The sequence below is a fragment of the Halichoerus grypus genome, chromosome 5 (assembly GCF_964656455.1).
Source record: "Halichoerus grypus chromosome 5, mHalGry1.hap1.1, whole genome shotgun sequence".
NCBI classification, from domain to species: domain Eukaryota; kingdom Metazoa; phylum Chordata; class Mammalia; order Carnivora; family Phocidae; genus Halichoerus; species Halichoerus grypus.
Window position 1 is genome coordinate 157,797,259 of NC_135716.1, and position 21,509 is coordinate 157,818,767.

General features: G+C 40.6%; 1 protein-coding gene across 9 annotated transcripts in view; it reads right to left on the reverse strand.

Annotated features, from left to right (window-relative positions):
• MACF1 (microtubule actin crosslinking factor 1) overlaps window positions 1–21,509 on the reverse strand; it is a 337,838-nt gene that overhangs the window by 230,657 nt on the left and 85,672 nt on the right. The gene's annotated exons all lie outside the window — the stretch shown is intronic.

Genomic DNA, 21,509 nt, shown 5'->3' on the forward strand with positions numbered 1-21,509 from the left:
AGGGAGGGTGTCAGAGGACGTCACGCTCTTAACTTTCCACTCCCAGCCAGGCTGCAATACCAGACTTCAGGATGGAGCCAAAAGAAAAAAGTCACAGAATTACTAGGGAATCACTTGCGGGGAGGAGGCAAAGTACACAAGGATGTATTTTAAGTGTCCATGAGTACCCTGGCCAGTCGGAGGGCAACGCTTCCATGGCCTAAGAGGAGGAGGCGAGGGATCCAAAGATCATTACAGAGAGGATCACATACACAACAAGCTCCATGCAATAGATCTGACATCACAGCGTGGTGAAGATCAACAAGGAGAACCAAAAACCAGTGTGTTTTCAGGGCTGGAAGATCTACCACTAGCTGCCCAAGGGGATATGGGGATGCTCAATGACAGCAGAAAACAATGCCTTCCACAAAACTAAGGCCTGCTTACAAATGAAAACTTGATACGGAGGCTGTAGCAGCAACTGACAACACCTTACCACTGCATACCTACTGGAATGACTAAAATTAAAAAGATAGATAATATCAGGTCTTGGCAAGGACATGAAGGAACTGGAACTCTCATACACTGCTGGTGGGGGGCGGGGGGGACCGGTAAATTGGCACAACTGCTCCAGTTTGGCAATTTCTTATAAAGTTAAACATACACATACCAAATGACCAAGCAATATCACTCCTAGGATTTACCCAAGAAAAGTGAAAACATGTGTCCACACAAAGACCTGTACGTGAAAGATAATAGCAGCTTTATTCAAAATAATGAAAACCTGGAAATAGCCCAAAGTCCATCGACTGGTGGACTAATAAACAAATCATGGTGCATCCATATAGTGGACTACAACACAGCAATGAAAAGGAACAAACTACTGATAGAAGAGCAGGGATGAATCTCAAGAGCATTCTACTACATGAAAGAAGCCAAACACAAAAGGCTACATACTGTATGGTTCCATCCATATGACATTCTAGAAAAGCAAAACTATAGGCACAGAAATCAGGTAAGTGGTTGCCCAGGCCTGGGGGTAAGGGAAGGAACTGACTACAAAAAAAATAAGGGAACTTTTGTGGTGATGGTTCCGTAACTGTATACATTTGTCAAAACTCAGTGGATTGTACACCCAAAAGGGTGAGTTTTGTTGTACATAAATTATACTTCAATAAACCTGACACACTTAAAGACTGGAAAGAAGTTTGCACAACCTAAATTGAATATGCAAAGGCCTCACAGTACCACTGCTCCTCTTTTCACCTACTTTTCTCCGAAGAGGTATTTTATAAAATGATGTGTGGACACACAACATAACATAGAAGGCCCAATAGCCAGGAGCACATCTAACATCCTCTGTGACACCTTTCACTCAGGGAAGAGTTACAGCTTCTCTTGCTAACAAACTAGCTCTTTATTTATTCCTATGGTGCCTTTTACACTATGGTATGTAAATATGCTATATTATCTCACAAATAAGCTTTACTTTTTTTTTGAAGATTTTATTTATTTATTTGACAGAGAGAGAGCGCAAGTAGGCAAAGCGGCAGGCAGAGGGAGAGGGAGAAGCAGGCTCTCCGCTGAGCAGGGAACCTGATGCGGGACTCTATCCCAGGACCCCGGGATCATGACCTGAAGCAGAAGGCAGGCGCTTAACAGACTGAGCCACCCAGGCACCCCATAAATAAGCTTTAAAATGCAAATTGCCTTAATACCTGTAAAGTTACCTTTATTTAATTTGGGGGGGAGGAGCAGAGAGAGAGTCTTAAGCAGGGGCTCAACGCCTAGCGCAGAGCCCAATGCAGGGCTCGATCTCACAACCCTGAGATCATGAAATGAACTGAAATCAAGAGTCAGGCTCTTCACCAACTGAGCCACCCAGGCGGCCCATCCTTTTTTTTTTTTTTTTAATCTTTAAAAAAAAAATAAATAAAAGGGAAGTGTTTTAGATCTGAATAATCTACTAACCAAAAAGATGATAAAGGTCCCTTGAGGGGAACAAATACAATATGAATATTTTAATATGGCATCTAGACCATCTATAATTTTGTGCTAACCTATATCTCATTCATCAAATATTTACTGTTTCGTATGTTCCAGGCCCTGTTCTAGATACTGGGAACACAGTAGTGAACAAAACAAAGACCTTGCCCTCACGCTTATATACCAGTAGGAGAAGATGGAAAGTAAACACAAACAAGCAAATACATAGTTTGTTACGCAAATACAATGGAGAATACTAAAAGAGATGAAAAGGAGAAGGGAGTGCCAGTGGGGTCAAGTTTCCAGTTTTCAGGGAAGGCTTCTCTAATAAGATGGCATTTAAGCAGAGACCTAAAGAATATGAGCAAACAAATCATATGGCTATCTAGAGAAAAAACGAGCCGAATTTTTTAAGAAGCAAGTGCAAAGACCCTGAGGCAGAAGTAGGTTTGGTGTGTTCAGGGAACATGGAGAAAACTATATTGGTTGGAGCTCACAGAGAGAAGGGGAGAATGTCAAGAGAGGAAGCAAGAGAGATTATCAGATCACCTATGACTGTATGGGCCACTTGTAAAGATTGGCTTTTATTCTAAGTGAAGTAGGAAAGCTTTGGAAAGTTTTGTGTGAAAGACTGACATGATTTAACTTAGGGTCTTAAAAGAATCCCCCTTGCTGCTATATTGAGAACAGGCTATTGAGAGGCAAGAATGGGAGCAGGGCCACTAGTTAAAATGCCATTCCAGGGGCACCTGGGTGGCTCAGTCGGTTAAGCATCTGCCTTCAGCTCAGGTCATGATCTTGGGCTCCTGGGATCAAGCCCCACGTTGGGCTCCCTGCTCAGTGGGAAGTCTGCTTCTCCCTCTCCCTCTGTGCTTTCTCTCAAATAAATAAATAAAATCTTAAAATAAAAAAAATAGAATAATAAAATAAAATGCCATTCCAATAATCCAAGTGAAAACTGATGGCTGAGAAACAATAGCTGGGACCAGTGTGGTGTTAGAGCTGGTGAGATGTGGTCATATTCTGGATAAATTATAAAAAAAGAGTCATCAGGATTTGTTCATAGACTGGATGTGGGATGAGGAAAGAAAAGATAGAGTCATGGCTCCATGAGTTTTGGCCTGAGAAATTGAATGAATAGAACTGCTATGTCCGGAGATGGGAAAGACTGCCAGAGAAGCAGAGGGTTTGGGGCTCACTGGTGGTTGTAGTTGTTCTTTTTTGGGGGGGAAGGGGCAGGAATTCTCTTTTGGATACAGTAGGTTTGAAATGCCTAGTAGATATACCAGTGGAACTCTGAATATGCAACTGAATATATGAATCTAGAGTTCCGGGAGAGACCCAGGATGAGTTTTAAAGCCAGGAAACTGGGTGAGATCACTTGGGGAGTGTACAGAGAGAGAGGAGACCAAGTTCATGGACTAAGCACTGGAAACCCTGCAACACTATATAGGGAAGAGGAAGAACCACCAAAAGAAAAGCCAGTGGACTAGGAAAACCAAAAGAGCATGATGCCCCAGAAGCCAGGGGAAGGAAGTGTTTTAAGTAGTAATTAGGGGCGCCTGGCTGGTTCAGTTGGTAGAGCATATGACTCTTGAGCTCAGGGCTGTGGGTTTGAGCCCCACGTAGAATGTAGAGATTACTTAAAAATAAAATCTTAAAAAAAAAAAAAAGGGTAGTAATTAACCACGCCAAAGCTCTTAATGTGTCATGATGAGGACTGAGAATGGACCACTGAATTTAGCGATGTGGAGGTTGCTGGTTACTTTAATAAGGGCAGTTTTGATGCCAGAAAAGGTCTGACTGGAGTGATTCAAGAGAGAATGGGATTTATAGGAATATGATGAACAGCATGGCGACCAGAGTTAAAAATTTAAAAATGGGCTGCATACGTGAAAGTTGTTAAGAGAGTATATCTTAAAAGTGCTTATCACAAGGAAGAAAAAAAAGAACATTTGGTAACTATATAAGGTGACAGATGTTAACCAGACTTACTGTAGTAACATTTTGCAATATATGTAATATCAAATTATTATGTTGTACACCTGAAACTAATATACTGTGTCAACTATACCTCAATTAAAAATAATTTTTAAAAGTTAAATGTAAAAAAGAGAGAATGGGAGGAGAAGAATTCGTGACAACAAAGTAAAAACTACTCAAGGAATTCTGCAGAGAGAGGGATGTCTTGATGTGTGAAATAATCAGTGTTTGCTGAAAGGAATAGCGCAACAGAAGGAAAAGGGATAGTGCAATCCAGGGGAGACTAAGCCGGAGCTCCCTCTGGAGCAGGGCTCTCTTGTGAAACAGAACATTTCATTCATTCATTCAATTTAAAAACACAGAGCATCATGTTAAACACAGTGGACACAAAGATGATGATGACACACACCTCTTACTGTGGAGCCCCTGGAGCTGTGATAGCCAAAGAAGATAACTTGCTTGGAAGGGCATTTATTATAATATACTATACCAATACTACAATATACTAACATTTACTGAGTGGCTACTAGAAAGCACCTTCACATCTGTTACTTCATTTAATCCTGGTAATATTATTAGCTCAGTTAATACATTATTATATATTATTAATTAATATTATAAATGGGGATATTTTACAAATCAAGAACTTGGGGCTCATAACATCATGTGTCATCTGTAACTCAAAGTTTTTTAAAAATGTTATAATAAAAAATAATTTTTTAAAAAGAACCTGAGGCTCAGAAAATTCAAGTTATTTTGTCCAAAGTCACAAAGTAAGAGGATGAACTGCCATCTGAACTTTTATCTGATTTTAAATCAATGTATTTTATCACACTGTCTCCCTTTGCTAACATGTTCTGGCAAACTAAGTACACTAACTTGCAGTTAAACAATTTAAATATTTATATGTTTGGAATACTTCCTCTTCACAAGACAGTCTGTACACAGCCCCACCCAGCTCCAGGGAAAGAATCCCAACTTCGACGCGAACGTCACAGTGCTGGTGCCGTCTAGATCACCCACTGTACAATTTTCTTTTTGCAATCTTATAAATATCTTCACCATATTTTCATTTCCCAAAGTGAAAGCCATGTCTCTGTCTTATTCTACTACCACTGCAAACCTGTCTTAATTAGAAAATCATATATCATGCTTGTGCCATTCAAAAATACCTAGGAAATCTGAAGAAAAAAAAAAAATCCAAAGCACTCAAATGTCAAGACACATTCTGAACCTACTGTTATTATTAGAGAAGACAATGAAAGGTATCCAAAGTCATTTGCTCCTCATAAGATGGCACGCTAGACCTTGGATACACCATTTTTCTACATATGACAGGTAAAAAGTTTGTTTCCAGCCTTTGTGTATATGTATGCTTGTCTGAAGGAAGAAAGAAGAGAAATGGGACTGCCTTTGTGAAAATAAATTTTTCACTTAGCAAAACTAAGATGGATCTGTGTGCTGTCATTTATAGGAAGTGGTTAGAGGCTGGCAGGAGGGAGTGACTGGGGTTTTTTTAGAGATCATTTATTATACAAAGAATGGGCCATTTAAAGTCATATTTAGCACCCCCCAGGATATCCCTTCCATATAAGCAATGGGCAGGGCTCCAAACCACCAAAGAAGCCCTGTAAAAGCAAGACTCTAAACTTCATTAAAGATTTTAGACCTACTTCTCTTTAGGATTACTTCACTCTCCAGAATTTAGGGTGATCACCCACAACCGTTACCCACAAGAAATCTCAAAACAAGGCAACACCCCAGAATCACTTCCATGTCTGTGACTGGGATGAAAGCAAGCCGGTGAGAGGGGGCCCTGCAACGGTTACTCACACGGCCATGGAGTTAGATCTGGTCTCAAAATAACTGACATCCACAAGCTTCTTAATTTGAGCAGATGTAGACTAAAAATTTAGGACCCATCTAAAAGACTGAAATCTGGAAAAATAATGCTTACAAAGAGGAGACTTTTTTCAAACAACAAATATACCTGAGATTAAAAATTTGGTAGAGACTAGGGGTGCCTGAGTGGCTCAGTCGGTTAAGCGTCTGACTCTTGGTTTCAGCTCAGGTCATATCTCAGGGTCATGGAGCCTGCTTAAGATTCTCTCCGGGGCACCTGGGTGGCTCAGTCAGTTGGGCATCTGCCTTCCACTCAGGTCATGATCCTGGAGTCCCAGGATTGAGCCCCGCATCAGGCTCCCTGCTCAGTGGGGAGTCTCCCTCTCCCTCTGCGCTCCACACCCCCCAGCTAGTGTTCTCTCTCTCTCACTCTCTCAAATAAATAAATGAAATCTTATTTAAAAAAATTAAAAAAAAGATTCTCTCTCTCCCTCTCCTTCTGCCCCACCCCCACCCCAACCCTCTCCCCACTCATGGGTACACGTGCTCTCTCTCTTTAAAAAAAAAAAAAAAATTGATAGAGACTAGCATATGGCTGATAGCATTGGAAACCCTGGGCTTCTGGGAATGCCAGTACCCAGGCCTCAAAGCCTGGCCCTGAGCTCTGGTCATCTGTCTCCTCCCATAAGTCCAGTAGGCATCTAACTACAGATAGGCAGAGGATGTGTGCTTCACAGGAGCTAATTAGGAGACACTGGGACATCCTTTCTCTAATGTTTAGCAATGTGGGATTGTGATAACAATCAACATGCAAAGGCCCAGAATGCCTACAAAGAATATTCTACATACCCAAGTGTCACTGAAAAAAATGTTAGAAAACTCTCTCTCCCAAATTTCTTGCTCAGTAACCTAGATGCCATGAGCATTATAGTAGCATGGTAATTACAAACTCAGCCTGAAGCCACACTGCCTAGGTTCAAATCCAGACTCTACTACATACGTCACATTAGCACCTTTGGGTAAATTATTTAACCTCATAGAGCCTCAATTTCCTCATCTGTAAAATGATGATACTAATAGTACCTGTCTCATAGAACCATAGTGAAGATGAAAGGAGTTAATGCATTTAAGGTGCTTAGATGGTGCCTGGCATACAGGATGTGCTCAGTAACTACTGGCTACTATTATTATTTGGAGGAGCAGCATACAAACCACATCGGACCACAAAGACCTCTGAATACTGCTCACACTGTACAAAACCTTAATAAATTGATAGTTTACCCAATTTTCCTAATCCCAGTCTCCAACCTGCCAGTCCTGTCCGCATTCACTGTGAGATTAATCTCCCTGACACATGCATAATGAGTACATCTTAATGCTCAATGAATGTTCATTTGTAATTTCATTCTAAAACTTCCAATTCCCCACTGTCAGCAAATTAAATCCAAAACTCTCTGGCTTTACAATATTTTCCTCATTTACTCTGGAATGTATTTCCTTCCCATTTCCACAAGTCAAAATCCCATTCGTATGGACCAGCTTAAAGCCAATACTTCCACAGAATTTTCCCTGGTGACTCCCTCCATCCCAGTTAGAAGTAAACTTCTCCTTCTCTTGAGATTATATTATACTTTACATGTGTGTTTATTTTTACTCTCTCACTAAAGTTATTGAAGCTAGATGAATTCTGCTCTCCTATATGAAACCTCATCACTAAACAACTATTTGTGTAATGAGTGAATTAATTAATTAATGAACAAGAGGGTCTGAAGAGCACTGTGAGAGCCAGGGGTATAAGGCGGAACATACTGGAAAGAGCTAAACAAGGTCCAGTAAACCATGAGGATTCACAAAATTTAAGCATTTCTTGGGAATGCATCTATTTTGACTGCAAAAACATACAACAGAGAGGAAATACCTGGAAAACTATTCATCTTATGGCAGGAATAACTCAATATGCTCCTCTAGATAGGCCCAGCAGGTAACACACACTAACAAAGAAGCTGAATCACTTTTAACAGTGGAATTCCAAATCCACCTGGGAGTTTAAGGAAAAAAGTGACTCCAAGAACACAGTGTAAGTTTTGCTTTTTCTTAAAGCTGGCAAGAAATTCATTTACTGATTCAGAAATTCCACTTCTAGAAATCTCTCCAGACATGGATTCTGCTCAACATCCAAACTCTGGGTGGCTTTCTTGTCCAACTTAGCAATCTAGGCTCTTACTCTTAAAAATGAGAAAGAAAAAGGAAAGTAAAGGAAAAGAGTAAAGATGGAGAGTAAAATGGGTGATGCTCTGTGGTGCAGGCAGAGGGAGAGGAAGAAGCAGGCTCCCTGCTGAGCAGGGAGCCCAATGTGGGGCTCGATCCCAGGACCCTGGGATCATGACCTGAGCAGAAGGCTTAATCCCAGGACCCTGGGATCATGACCTGAGCCGAAGGCAGACACTTAACCGACTGAGTCACCCAGGCGCCCCTAGAAGACTCATTCTTAAAACCCAAGTGCCTCTCTCTCTGCCCAGGGCTCTAAACTTAACACAGTCTGTTAGCCAAACCTAGATTCAAATTCAGACTTCACAGTTTCTAGCTCTGTGTCTTTGAATGAATTACTTAATCTCTTTAATCTTCAGTTTCTTCATCTGTAAAATGGGGATAATAAAATCACCTCTTCGTGGTGTTACAGTGGGGATTAAGTGAGAAAACACATGGACTATTTGGCACACCACAAGCATTCACTATTGACTATTTTTAAAAAACATTAAAGATTAACTCATTAATGTTAGCTATTATTATTATTGTTACTCTATCAGAGCTTTTATGCCTCAGCAGGGTATCAAGCCATCTTCAGTGGCCAATGCAAGGAGCTGTAAGTCAAGGTAAAACGTGTGGTATTTAACAGCTCTAAGCCACCAACTCAATGAATAAATCAAATTAGGCTTCAATGGCATTGCTTCAAAAAGGGAAGGACAAGAATATTTAGTCCATCTTAATATCCATTATTATTATTGTAAATAATCTCTCTCTTTGGGATTCTGATCATTTCCCCCCACAAAGCAATAATGAGACCTAGCTATTAAGTTTTTTCCAGGAAACTCTGGTAGCCAGTATCTTAAATAAACAGAGACAATTCAAGGAAAAGAAGCCCTGTCCATGGAGACTGCTCCTGAATTTTGCTAAGGATTGTTATTTTTGTCCAGAAATATCCCTCATTCCAAGTGAATTCATGATGGAGAGTTAGCATTTGACTCCTATCCAGCTTAAACACATTTTTAAAATGCTTTTCCAAATAAAAACGGTTTCTTTCCCTTTCTTTCTTTTTTTGGAGATAAAAACGGTTTCAATGGCAAATATCTTTTAGTGTGATCTGGCTAAGAAACATACGATTCACTTTAGTTTCTCTGAGACACCTTGGAACACAAGAGGGCAGAATGGGCATGCGGTTGACAAAGGGTCAGGCCCTCGACAGTAAGAATAAGGTCACCAGGCAGGCTTGAGAATGCCAATAGGTAGTTACATTCAAGACTCAGAAGAGTCCAGGCCAAGATAAGAGGTAGGTAAGAGAGACCAACTTAAACTATTTATCCATGGAAACCAAGCTTTGCACACAAACAGCTAATTTTAGATATCTGTGAGACTGTTTTCTAGATCCTGGCAGTAGCCCTAAACAATAAAGAGGAAAAACTTGCCATCTGAAGACAAAGACAAAGACTTGTCAGCTTCTTTACACCTGTGGACCCCTGGAGCCTGCTCTGAACCCTAATCCACAACACAAGAATCATTTTGGTCATTCTCAGGAGAATCTACCACCAGGCCCTGCTTATCTTCTAGTAAAACCTGCTCTCAAGAACCCTCACCAGAGTCCAAGGACCAAAGTCAAATCACCATGCCTAATAGGATCTCCCCTACTAGCATCACTACGATACAAGTTATGTGACCCTAGGGACACCACTTAATATTTCTGAACTTCAGTTTCCTAAAATGTACAATGTGTATAAATATAACTATTTCTCAGGGTTGTTGTCAGTAGTAAGCAGGTACACATCAGATGTTAATAAACAGTTTTCTTCCCATCTCCTTTCATTTTTTTTTTTAAAAGTCTCTTCCAGTCTTATTTATAAACCAATTCCATCTCAGCCTTGGTTTCTTGCTTCACCTAGCATCTGGAATAATCTGTTCTTCAAATACTCAATAGATCCACAAAATTCTTTTTTCTTTCTTTTTTTTTCCTTTTTGTATATTTTATTTTTCTAATTTTGCAAATTTGTATTATTTTCATGTCCAAAATTAGACATCTTAAAATGATTGATGTACACCTGAAACTGATAGAATACTGTATGTTAACTGTACTGAAATTAAAATTTAAAACTTGATTTAAAAATGATTGAGTTGGCATAAATAAAATTGAAAGAACATTTCATACCCCTTTCAGTTCCTTTTCATCATGGAATCTTCAAGTAGTTATGGCTTTATAAAAAAAAATTGCTTCACCCTGCACTCTGACTACAAATATTACCAGAGACGACTACTAACAGAAGGCCCCTGGAGGCATCCATTTCTTTCTTTATAGCTTAGGATTACTCCTGGAAATCTCTTAGATCCAGTAGTCATTGGATCCACAAAATTCTTAATACAAGTTCATATTTTTTATTTCTGCTCTAATATTAAAAAAAAAAAAAAGAGGGCTCAATATACAAAGATGCCACATATAAAGACATATAAAGACAAGGAATCTGATTGGCCTACCATAAGATTAGTGACAGGTTCTCTCATTTAGAGCTTAAACCCCCAGTGACCCCTACTGGACAAAGATAGATACAGAAGACTGAGTTTTATAACTAAGACAAAGAGATTCTATGACTGCCTTTATTCTAGTGAAATTTGCACACATAGGACTCTCATTACACAAGCTCAAGCTTGCCTCCAAAACCCACACACACGACATAAAAGGCAGCGATACTAGGTCTAGTCAGCTCACTCCTTTCACGAAAACATTATCACCTCAAAGCTGGTTGGCTTACTGGCTGCCCCAACTGGATCCCCAGTATTCACAGCTTTGTGATGAGTTCTTATAGAAGAAAGAACAGGCAGTCACCGGCACGCAATCCCTGCCCGCCCCCACTACCCTACATTTTTCCATTTCCAAAGCTGACTCACTGTCAGCTCAGCCCAGACTCCCCACCAGCAGTCAGGGCCACTGTGTGTGCCCAGTGAGTAATGCTTCCCCGATGCATCCTCCCAGCTGCCTCTGACTTAACAAGTCATAAAAGGAAATATGGGTAACAGTTTTAAGGGAAGAGAACATACGCTCCATCCTAGAGACAGGGATAGTTCCTCTCAGCCCTCTGCAAGGACTCAGAGCTTAGTGAATTCCCTCTAACAGCAGCCAGGTGGCAATACGGAAACAGCCGAAGGCAGAAACACCAACGAGGACAACAAATCCTTACTCTCTCAAATCTGAGGAAAACAGATTCTATTTTGGATAAAACCAAAAGTCATGGGCATTAGGCAGAGCCCAACCCTGCATAGAGGTTGGTTATGGTTCATCCACCATAGACTGCTTGTCTAGCAACAGCTTGCCCAGTGGAGACTGCAAGCCAGACTCAGTATCAAACTATCTACCATCATTAGCCTCGTTTGTAAGGCAAAACCCTAATGAAAACCAAATCTCAAAGAAAGGGAGCAGCCTCTTAAACACCTGCCCATCTACCCTCAAGTTCCCAAAGGAGGGCAGTGAGGAAAAGGGTGCACTGGGTTTTTGATTAGTGACTGGCACACCCAATAGTCAACAAACCCTAAATAGACAATAGCTGTAGTTCAACTTTACCCAATAGATATTCCTGGAGTATCTAAATCTCTGAAGTTTATCTCAAACATTTTGGAAGTGACTGTCAAGAGCTAGATAATTTTTGACACAACTTACTTTAAAGATACTTTGAAGCAGGGGCGCCTGGGTGGCTCAGTCGGTTAAACGTCTGCCTTCAGCTCAGGTCGTGACCCCGGGGTCCTGGGATCGAGCCCCGCATCGGGATTCCTGCTCAGTGGGAGTCTGCTTCTCCCTCTCCTCCCCACTCATTCTCTCCCCCGCTCTCTCTCTCTCTCTCTCAAATAAATAAATAATATCTTTCTTTTTAAAGAGATACTTTGGGGGTTTTTTTGTTTTGTTTAAAGATTTTATTTATTTATTTGACAGAGAGATAGAGGACACAAGTAGGCAAAGTGGCAGGCAGAGGAGGAGGGAGAAGCAGGCTCCCCGCTGAGCAGGGAGCCCCACTCGGGGCTCGATCCCAGCACCCTAGGATCATGACCAGAGCCGAAGGCAGATGCTTAACTGACTGAGCCACCCAGGAGTACCCCCTCAAAAATACTTTGAAGCAATAACCCTTGATGAATTATCAAACAGCAAAACTTCAGTTAACTAGGACTCAACTAAATTGGGTCTGCACTCTACTGTTAAGTGAAAAAGAGTCACCTCAAATACATAATGTCACTGATTTTTTAAAGATTTCCTTGAAATGGGGCACTTTCAGTACAGTTGCTTACATTTTTCTCTTACCTATAATCCATGGGTCCCTGATGCCTTGGAATAAAACTATTACCCAGCTCAGTTTTTGATTAAACCTATACTATTGAAGATCCTAATTTATAAAAACAAACAAACAAAAGAAAAAGAAAAAGGAAGGAAGGAACGAAGGAAGGAACGAAGGAAAAAATTACCTATGATATTACCTATGAATATTTGATTAAGCACGTATCAGATTTTACCACTACATTTAGCAGTTCAAGAACTAGAGAAGGAGGTGACAGTTCCAGTTCTGTTCCTAGTTTATCATATGACTGTAGGATCATTTAATCACACTGGATCTGTTTACTCATTCATAAAATGAATTGACATTCTAGAGCTCTATATTCTTTTCTAGCCCTAAACTTCTGTGGTTCTGTGAAATATTTAGTTGCCTAGGTTCTGTGTTGTTACCCATAACAACAACAAATGACAAAGCACTCTTGCAATACCAAGACCTTACAGTCTAACTAGGGAAGTGGTACGTGTATAAATAGTTATAGCATAAGGCAGTATGCTGTGTCACGAGGGTGGCAAGACCACAAGAATTTGGTGAACAAGAAATTTAGAAGTTCAGGGCGCCTGGGTGGCTCAGTTGTTAAGCATCTGCCTTCGGCTCAGGTCATGATCCCGGGGTCCTGGGATCGAGTCCCACGTCGGGCTCCCTGCTCAGCGGGAAGCCTGCTTCTCCCTCTCCCACTCCCCCTGCTTGTGTTCCTGCTCTCGCTATCTCTCTCTCTCTGTCGAATAAATAAATAAAATCTTAAAAAAAAAAAAAGTTACACTTAAAAAAAAAAAAAAGAAGAAATTTAGAAGTTCAGTCAATGGAACGGTCATTTTCAGTTGGAGAAATTAAAAAAAAAAAAAAGGCTTCCATATATGAGGCATATAAACTGGGTCTAAGAGAATGCGTAGGATACCAGGCAGTCTGAAATGAGAAGAGGAGACATTCCAAGGAGGAAAGATGACCTGAGCAAGAAAACAGAAACGAGAAAGTACAAGGGAAGCTAGAGCAGAGGGTTTGTGTACTTGAGAGAGAGAGTGCGAGTGAGAAGTTGGGAAGATTCACTTCTGCCAACTTCAGGTTATATGTGGCAGACTTAACATGCATAGTTATCTCCATTCTTTCTGAAACCTCAGGAAAAGACAGTCAAGGAATAAAAATGACACAAACCCACAGAAAAGAAGAATTAAAAATATCAACAGAAGTTTGAAAAACTGCAGAGTGGATAGATCAATGGTCGTTAATTTAAATTTCAGCTTCATCTTTCTGCTAAGTGCCCGTGAAGAATGGGGAACAGTAAGAAACCAGGTAATCTGTGCTGCAGGGCTCCAGAAAGCCTGGGGAACTGGATGCACCAGGGGCCTCTGAAGGCTGAGGGGAGTAGAAGAAAGCTGCTGGATGAGGCTGAAAAGAAGACCAGTTGGAAGTCTTCAGGCCCACATGAGGTCAGAAGTGTGCCTCACTAAAAATAGGGGTGGTAAGTGAAATTTGACATAATGAACAAGCCTCTCCACCCTGCCCCACTGTCCTGACTGGCAAGCCCAGAGCTCTGGCTGCCAGGCTTCCGAGGCCCCAGTAGCAGACTGGCCAATTCCTCTCTGGAGAAAAAGACCTCCCCCTACCTGGTGATTCATTAAGAGTACGCCAGTCGGGGCGCCTGGGTGGCTCAGTTGTTAAGCGTCTGCCTTCGGCTCAGGTCATGATCCCAGGGTTCTGGGATCGAGCCCCGCATCGGGCTCCCTGCTCTGCGGGAAGCCTGCTTCTCCCTCTCCCATTCCCCCTGCTTGTATTCCCTCTCTCGCTGTGTCTCTCTCTGTCAAATAAATAAATAAAATCTTTAAAAAAAAAAAAAAAAAGAGTACGCCAGTCAACAAGTCCCACCAATCAGCTTTTTAAGCTTCCATTCAGCTTTTTTAAGGGCTAAGTCTTACAGATGAAGAACACCAAGAAACAGCGGACATTTTAAGAGAGTCTTTAAACATGAAAGAGAGAGATCAAAATGAACAAACAAAAGGAGCTGGAAACAGAGACAATATTGGAAGCAGAGGAAAACATCAAGGGGGTTGGGGGCACTGTAATTAATATCCTCAGAGAGCACTAAGGCAGTATTGCCATAAAACAAGAACAAGTAGTGTAAGAAAGGAACACTCAGAAAATCTTTTAAATACTTAGAAATAAAAAATACAGGGATGCCTGGGTGGCTCAAGTCGGTCAAGTGTCTGCCTTCGGCTCAGGTTATGATCCCAGGGCCCTGCTCCTCAGGGAGCCTGCTTCCCCCTCTGCCTGCCCGCTCCCCCTACTTGTGCTCTCTCTGACAAATAAATAAATAAAATCTTAAAAAAAACAAAAACAAAAGAAATAAAAAATATAGGAAGAGTTGGAAGATATAGCTAAGGATCTTTACCATAAATTAAAACAAAAAGAAAAAGAGAAAATACAGAGAGGGTTAAAGAATTCAGAGGAGCCATCAAATTAGCCCAATATCCAACAGAAGTATCAGAAAGAGAAAATGGAAGGGAGGAAATTATCAAAGAACTAATAAATGAAAGACGTGTTTTCAAATGAAAAAGACCCACAGAGAACTCAAATAAGCAAACTAAAAAAGAGCCTCACCAATGCACATCATCTAATATTTCAAAACACCAGGGATAAAAATAAAACCCTAACAGCTGTCAAACAACAACAACAACAACAACATCAGGTCACAAACCAAAGTCAGGAACCAGAATGGCATTGGACTTCTCAACACCAACACTGGAAGACAGAAGGAAGAACACCTTCAAATTTCTGATGGAACATCATTTGCAACGTAGAAGTCTTTACTCAAACTCTTAATCAAAGAGAAATTAAAATATTTTCAGACAAAGAGATTTTCAGATAAGCAAAGTCTCACAACTATTTACCACTCATGTATCCTTTCTCAGGAAGCTACTCTAAGATATATTCCAATGAAGGGCTGGAGTGAACCAAGAAAAATGGCAGCATGAGATCTAGGAAACATGGGATCAAACACAGAAGAGAGGTAAAGGAATTTCCCAATACGATGGGGAAGCAAAGTCCCAGGACGACAACTTTACTAAAGGCCTGAGCTGGAGAACAGAACTGGAGAAAAGAAAGCTCTTGGGGGATGTCTCCAAAGAAAATATTGAACCAAAAAATTGTTTGATTAAAAAAAAAAAAAAGATTATTTAATATTTTCCAACATACTGAGAGCTGTCTTAGCTTTCCATGGGAGAGCACAGAGATAGGGCCACAGAGCAGTAAACAAATGATAAAATAAGGCAATTATTAATTTCAGGGGGGAAAAAAGTCAATCAAGAAAGGAAGTGCAATTATAGAATACTATGTGACTCACCTTTAGGCAAATATTTATATAATCATAATAATCTAAACACTGAATACCATACAATGGTAATAATATGGGACAATGGGAAACAGGGGAGGGGGGGAAGAGGGCAGGGATGAAAGAACTAAATCCTAATTTTCGATGATAGATCATCAACAGATAATGCCTAAAAATGAAAAATCAAGAAGCACTAGTACAAGGGCATATTTAAGAAATGTAGTAGAGGGGCACCTGGCCGGCTCAGTCAGTAGAGAATGCAACTCTTGATCTTGGGGTTGTGAGTTCAAGCCCCACGTTGGGCTGGAGCCTACTTTAAAAAAAAAAGAAAGAAAGAAAGAAATGCAGTGGAAAATACTAAAAGAAATAGCTAAATGACTTGGAAGCAGTTCTCAGAAGTGGGGAGGGATAGATTATTTTTGTTTTAAGCCTCATTGTAATATTTGACCTTTTAAAACAAGAATAAATATAATTTTGGGGCACCTGGGTGGCTCTTTGGTTAAGCATCTGCCTTCGGCTCAGGTCATGATCTCAGGTCCTGGGATCAAGCCCAAGTCTGGAGTCTGCTTCTCCCTCTCCCTCTGCCCCTCCCCCCAGCTCATTCTCTTGCGCGCTTGTGTGTGCACTCTCTCTCTCTCAAATAAATAAAATCTTTTTAGGGGCGCCTGGGTGGCCCAGTCGTTAAGCGTCTGCCTTCGGCTCGGGTCATGATCTCAGGGTCCTGGGATCGAGCCCGGCATCGGGCTCTCTGCTCCGCGGGAAGCCTGCTTCTCCCTGTCCCACTCCCCCTGCTTGTGTTCCCTCTCTCGCTGTCTCTCTGTCAAATAAATAAATAAAATCTTTTTTTTTTAAATTAAAAAAAATATATTTTTAAAAAAATAAATATAATTTTGATAAAAATAATTTTATAGAAAGTCAGGCTGGATTATGGAAGGTCTTAAATGACAAGATGAGTTTGGATTTTATCCTATAGGTGACAATGAGCCCCTAAGAGTCCACTCCTACTAAGAAAAAAAAAAAAATCAAAAAGATGTTTGGAATCCCAGCCCCCAAATAGATTCCCTTAACATTCTGGTTAATTGGTATCTCAGAATATTTCTCCTTTATCACTGCTCGACCTTATGATTAAAGGACTTTAGCTCATAACCAAAGGGAGAGAAGACCTGTATACATTATGGGCAGGTACACAAAACACGTTCAGGTCAAGACTGCTGCTTCTGCTCAGACTCATCTGACTCAGTGAGTCAGATAGTGACTTCTGAAACAGCCTCATCACAGATTACCTTCAGGGGGCTCCCAAATCCAACCCACGCTAGAGAACAGTTTTCCCTGCATCTTTTGGCACTTCAGGCTAAAAGTCTCTTCTAACGATTTGTCATTTCATGGAAAGACAGGGAGGACGAATATTGCCAAGTAAAGCCCAAGCAAGTCCAGTACCTTCTCTAAGAAACGTTATCTGATTCAGTCCCTTCTGATTCATGTCTTTCTTACCTGAAGGTCAGTTTTAGTCCCACAATAGACTTACCTGGTAGTATTAGCCCAAAACAGCCCATGATCAGCCAGAAGGATGCAACAATTAAAGACAGCCCCAGGGGTGCCTGGGTAGCTCAGTTGGTTAAGTGTCTGCCTTCGGCTCAGGTCATGATCTCACGGTTCTGGGATCGAGTCCTGCATTGGGCTCCCTGCTCCCTGCTCAGCGGGAGTCGGCTTCTCCCTCTCCCTCTGCCCCTTTAATTAATTAATTATTTAATACAACACCAAATAGTAAGCTTTCCTCGCTCCCTTTCCAATTCTGAGGTTTTTGTATTTTTTTTTACCTTTTTTTACTTTTTTTTACTTTTTCTTCTTGTTTATGAGATTTCTTTTTTTTTTTTTTTTTAAGATTTTATTTATTTACTTGTCAGAGAGAGAGAGAGAAAGAAAACATACAGGGGGAGCGGCAGGCAAGGCAGGACCCTAGGATCATAACCTGAGCTGAAGGCAGATGCTTAACTGACTGAGCCACCCAGGAGCCCTTGCTTATGATATTATGATATTTCTTAGAGAGAGGCAATATCTTCTGTCCTATGCTACCAAAAAGTCCTCCCTGCCACTTTCAGATAAATGATCCATAAAGCACAAAAGCAGCAATTGATACTGCTAAGCCATGTCTCCCCAGATATTTCTTGAGACCTGAATCCTGACAAGAGAATACAAGCAATAAATACCCTCTCTTTTATCTTTTTGAAAACTGCTGATTTAGCCTCCAACCTCATAATCATACAGACTCTGCTAAGTGTTAAAGCATAGTAGTGACCAGGAGCACTCTCTTACAGTCTTAATATAAATGGAAGCCTGGGGGTGCCTGATTGACTCAGTATGGGGGTACGGGGGTGGGGGAGAGCATGTGACTCTTGATCTTGGGGTCATGAGTTCAAGTCCCATGTTGGGTGGAGAGATTACTAAAAATTAATTAATTAATTAATAAAATAAAACAAATGGAAGCCTGAATACCTAACCAACTTTAGTGATTTGCAATATGAAGAGATACCAAAACTTACTATCCTTTCCCCGACTGTAAAGTTCCCCTACTTATCAACTTCATCCATACACACCAATTCAAAGAGGAAGAAAAAAAAAAAAAAAGAAATTTAACTGAGGTTAAAGATCCAGCTCTTGCCAAAACACTGGAGGGAACTGAAAAAACAAAACAAAACAAAACATTAAAAACACTGGAGGGAACCAGAGTACTTTTGGCAATAAAGTCCCTGAGATTTGACCTTCTGATATCTAGGCAAGTTCCTGTATCTAATATATCAGGGGAATGCCACACTTCCAGCCACCAAAACACAGACCCTGCTAGCCACAGAGCTAACGCACAGAGTGTAGGAGCACAGCACACTGCGTGTCATGAGATGTCTCACCCAGATATGAACACAGTACACCCAGGACAGGCAGAGACTTGACCACATGCTCTAAAGGCACAGGAACAGCACTGCCCACACCAGCGCTCATGGGAAAGGAACTAAAAAACAGGTGACGTTTCTTGTGATCTCTGCCAGTCAATCATTCTGACTGCCCAGGCATCCATTCCCTTCAACACCTCCCTCCAGCCTCAACCAAGGTTCCTGTCTCCACCTGCTCCTCTGACATCATCCCGTCATTTTATTTTCTTTGAAATGCCTTTGATGAAAAATGAGTCATCTCTTCCTGCCGACACAGGCCTAAGCCTCTTCCTGGCGAGTCATTCTTTTTTGTCAGTCCTCTGAGGGCAGGGCGCCCCCCAGCGGCTCCTCCAGCTGCTGTCTCTACACCTCACAGGAAAGACTGTCTCAGAGCAAGCTAACAGCCTGGAGGAAAAAATGTAAGAAATGAAAATGAGGTTCTCAGTGGAGCTGGAATGAGGCCTGCGACCCAAAACATAAACTATCCGTGTGGTGTGTACGTATGAAGTTGGGAAGATAAATAAGAACTAGGGTGGGACACAGTCACACTTAAAACTTGGAAAGCCTTAAACCTCAGGACATTCCCCTTACAAGGTTTTGTTCCTCATACAGTGTGCCATCAACTATTCGTTCTGCATGAAGTGATCACAAATCTAAATTTTCTCATCTTGAGGCTTTGGGGCAACAGTAACCTGCCCAGTGTTCAAGACAGCGGTGCTCTAACTTCAAGATTCACAGTGGCAGGAATAAGGGGACAAGCACAAATTGATAGAATGCTATTCATACATACAAATCATCCTAAATTTTTTTGATAGCAGTTTTATTGAATTTAATTCACACACCATACAATTCACCCTTTAAAGTGTACAATTCAATAGATCTTAATATATTCACAGAGTTGTACAACCATCACCACTATATAATTTTAGAACATTTCATTAACCCCCAAAGAAACCCTATATCCATTAGCAGTCATGTCCCATTCCACCCTCTCCTAGCCCTGGCAACCACTAATCTACTTATTGTTTCTATGGACTTGTCTATGATGGAATCATATAATATGTGGTTTTTTGTAACAGGCTTCTTCTTTCAATTAGCACGTTTTTAAGTTTGATCCATCTTAGCATCAAATAGTACTTCATTCCTTTTGACTGCTGAATAATATTCCACTGTACGGATGTGACACATTTTGTTTATCCATTCATCAGTTGATGGATATATGGGTTGTCTCCACTTTTGAGCTACTATGAATAAGGCTGCTATGAGCAATTGTGTACAAGTTTTATGTGGACATACATATTTGTTTCTCTTGGGTATACACTTAGTGGAATTGCTGGGTCTATCTTCAACTTTTTAAGGAACCAATGAATTATTTTCCGAAGCAGCTGCACCATTTTACATTCCCACCAGCAATGTATGAGGATTCCAATTTCTCCACATCCTCCCTATGTCTTTTTGATTATAGTAGGCATTCTAATTGGTATGAAGTGGTATTCTCATCATGATTTTGATTTGCATTTCCTTAATAACTAATGATGTTGAGCATCTTTTCATGTGCTTATTGGTTACTTGTGTATCTTCTTTGGAGAAATGTCCATTCAAATCTTTTGCCCATTTTTGATTGAGTTGTCTTTTTACTGTTATATCTAAAATATATAAAGACTAGGGACACCTTGGTGGCTCAGTCAGTTGGGTGTCTGCCTTCAGCTCAGGTCATGAACCCGGAGTCCCAGGATCGAGGCCTGCATTGGGCTCCCTGCTCAGCGGTGAGCCACTTCTCCCCCCTGCCCCTCTCTCTCTCTCTAATAAATAAATAAAATCTTTTTTAAAAAATAAAATATATAAAGACTCATAGAATTTAAGGCCCTTATTAAATATATGATTTGCAAATATTTTCTCCTATTCTGTGGTGTTTCTCTTCACTTATTAAACAGTGTCCTTTGAAGCACTAAAATTTTTAATTTTGATCAAGTCCAATTTAACTATTTTTTCCTTTTCTTTTGTTGCTTGTGCTTTTGGTATCATATTCAAGAAATCATTGCTTAATCCAAGGTTGCCAAGACTTAGTCCTAAGTTTTCTCCTAATAGTTTTATACTTTTAGCTCTTACACATAGGTCTATGAACCATTTTGAGCTTTTGTATATAGTATCAGGTAGGAGTCCAACTTCATTCCTTTGCATATGGATATCTGGTTGTCCCAGTATAATTTGCTGAAAAGAACAATCCCTTCCACATTGCATTGTCTTGGCACCTTCATCAAAAATCAATTGATCATAAATGCAGAGGGTTAATTTTGGACTCTCAATTCTATTCCATTGATCTATATGTCTATTCTTACGCCAGGACCACACTGTCTTGATTGTTGTAGCTTTCTAGTAAGTTTTCAAATTGAGAATGTGAATCCTCCAATTTGTTCTTCTTTTTCAAGATTACTTTGACTATTATATAGATCCCTTGCATTTCCACATGAATTTTAGGGTCAACCTGTCAATTTCTGCAAAAAAGCCAGCAGGGATTTTGGTGGGGAGTGCATTGAATCTGTAGATCAATTGGGGGTACTGCCATTCTTAACAATATTAATTCTTCCAGTTCATGAACATACAAGGTAAGAAGCAATCTGAGCCACTGTCTTCTGATACTTTGAGACATAAATATTTAAATTTTCTTACGGTCTTATCAAATACTTAGCACACTGGGGCGGTCTGAGTGGCTCAGTCAGTTGAGCGTAGGGCTCTTGATTTTGACTCAGGTCCTGATCTCGGGGTTGTGGGATCAGGCCCCACATTAGGCTCTGCGCTCAGCTCAGAGTCTGCTTGTCCCTCTCCGTCTGCTCCTCTTCCCACCCCCTGTCTCTCTCTCAAATAAGTAAGTAAATAAATAAATAAATAAAT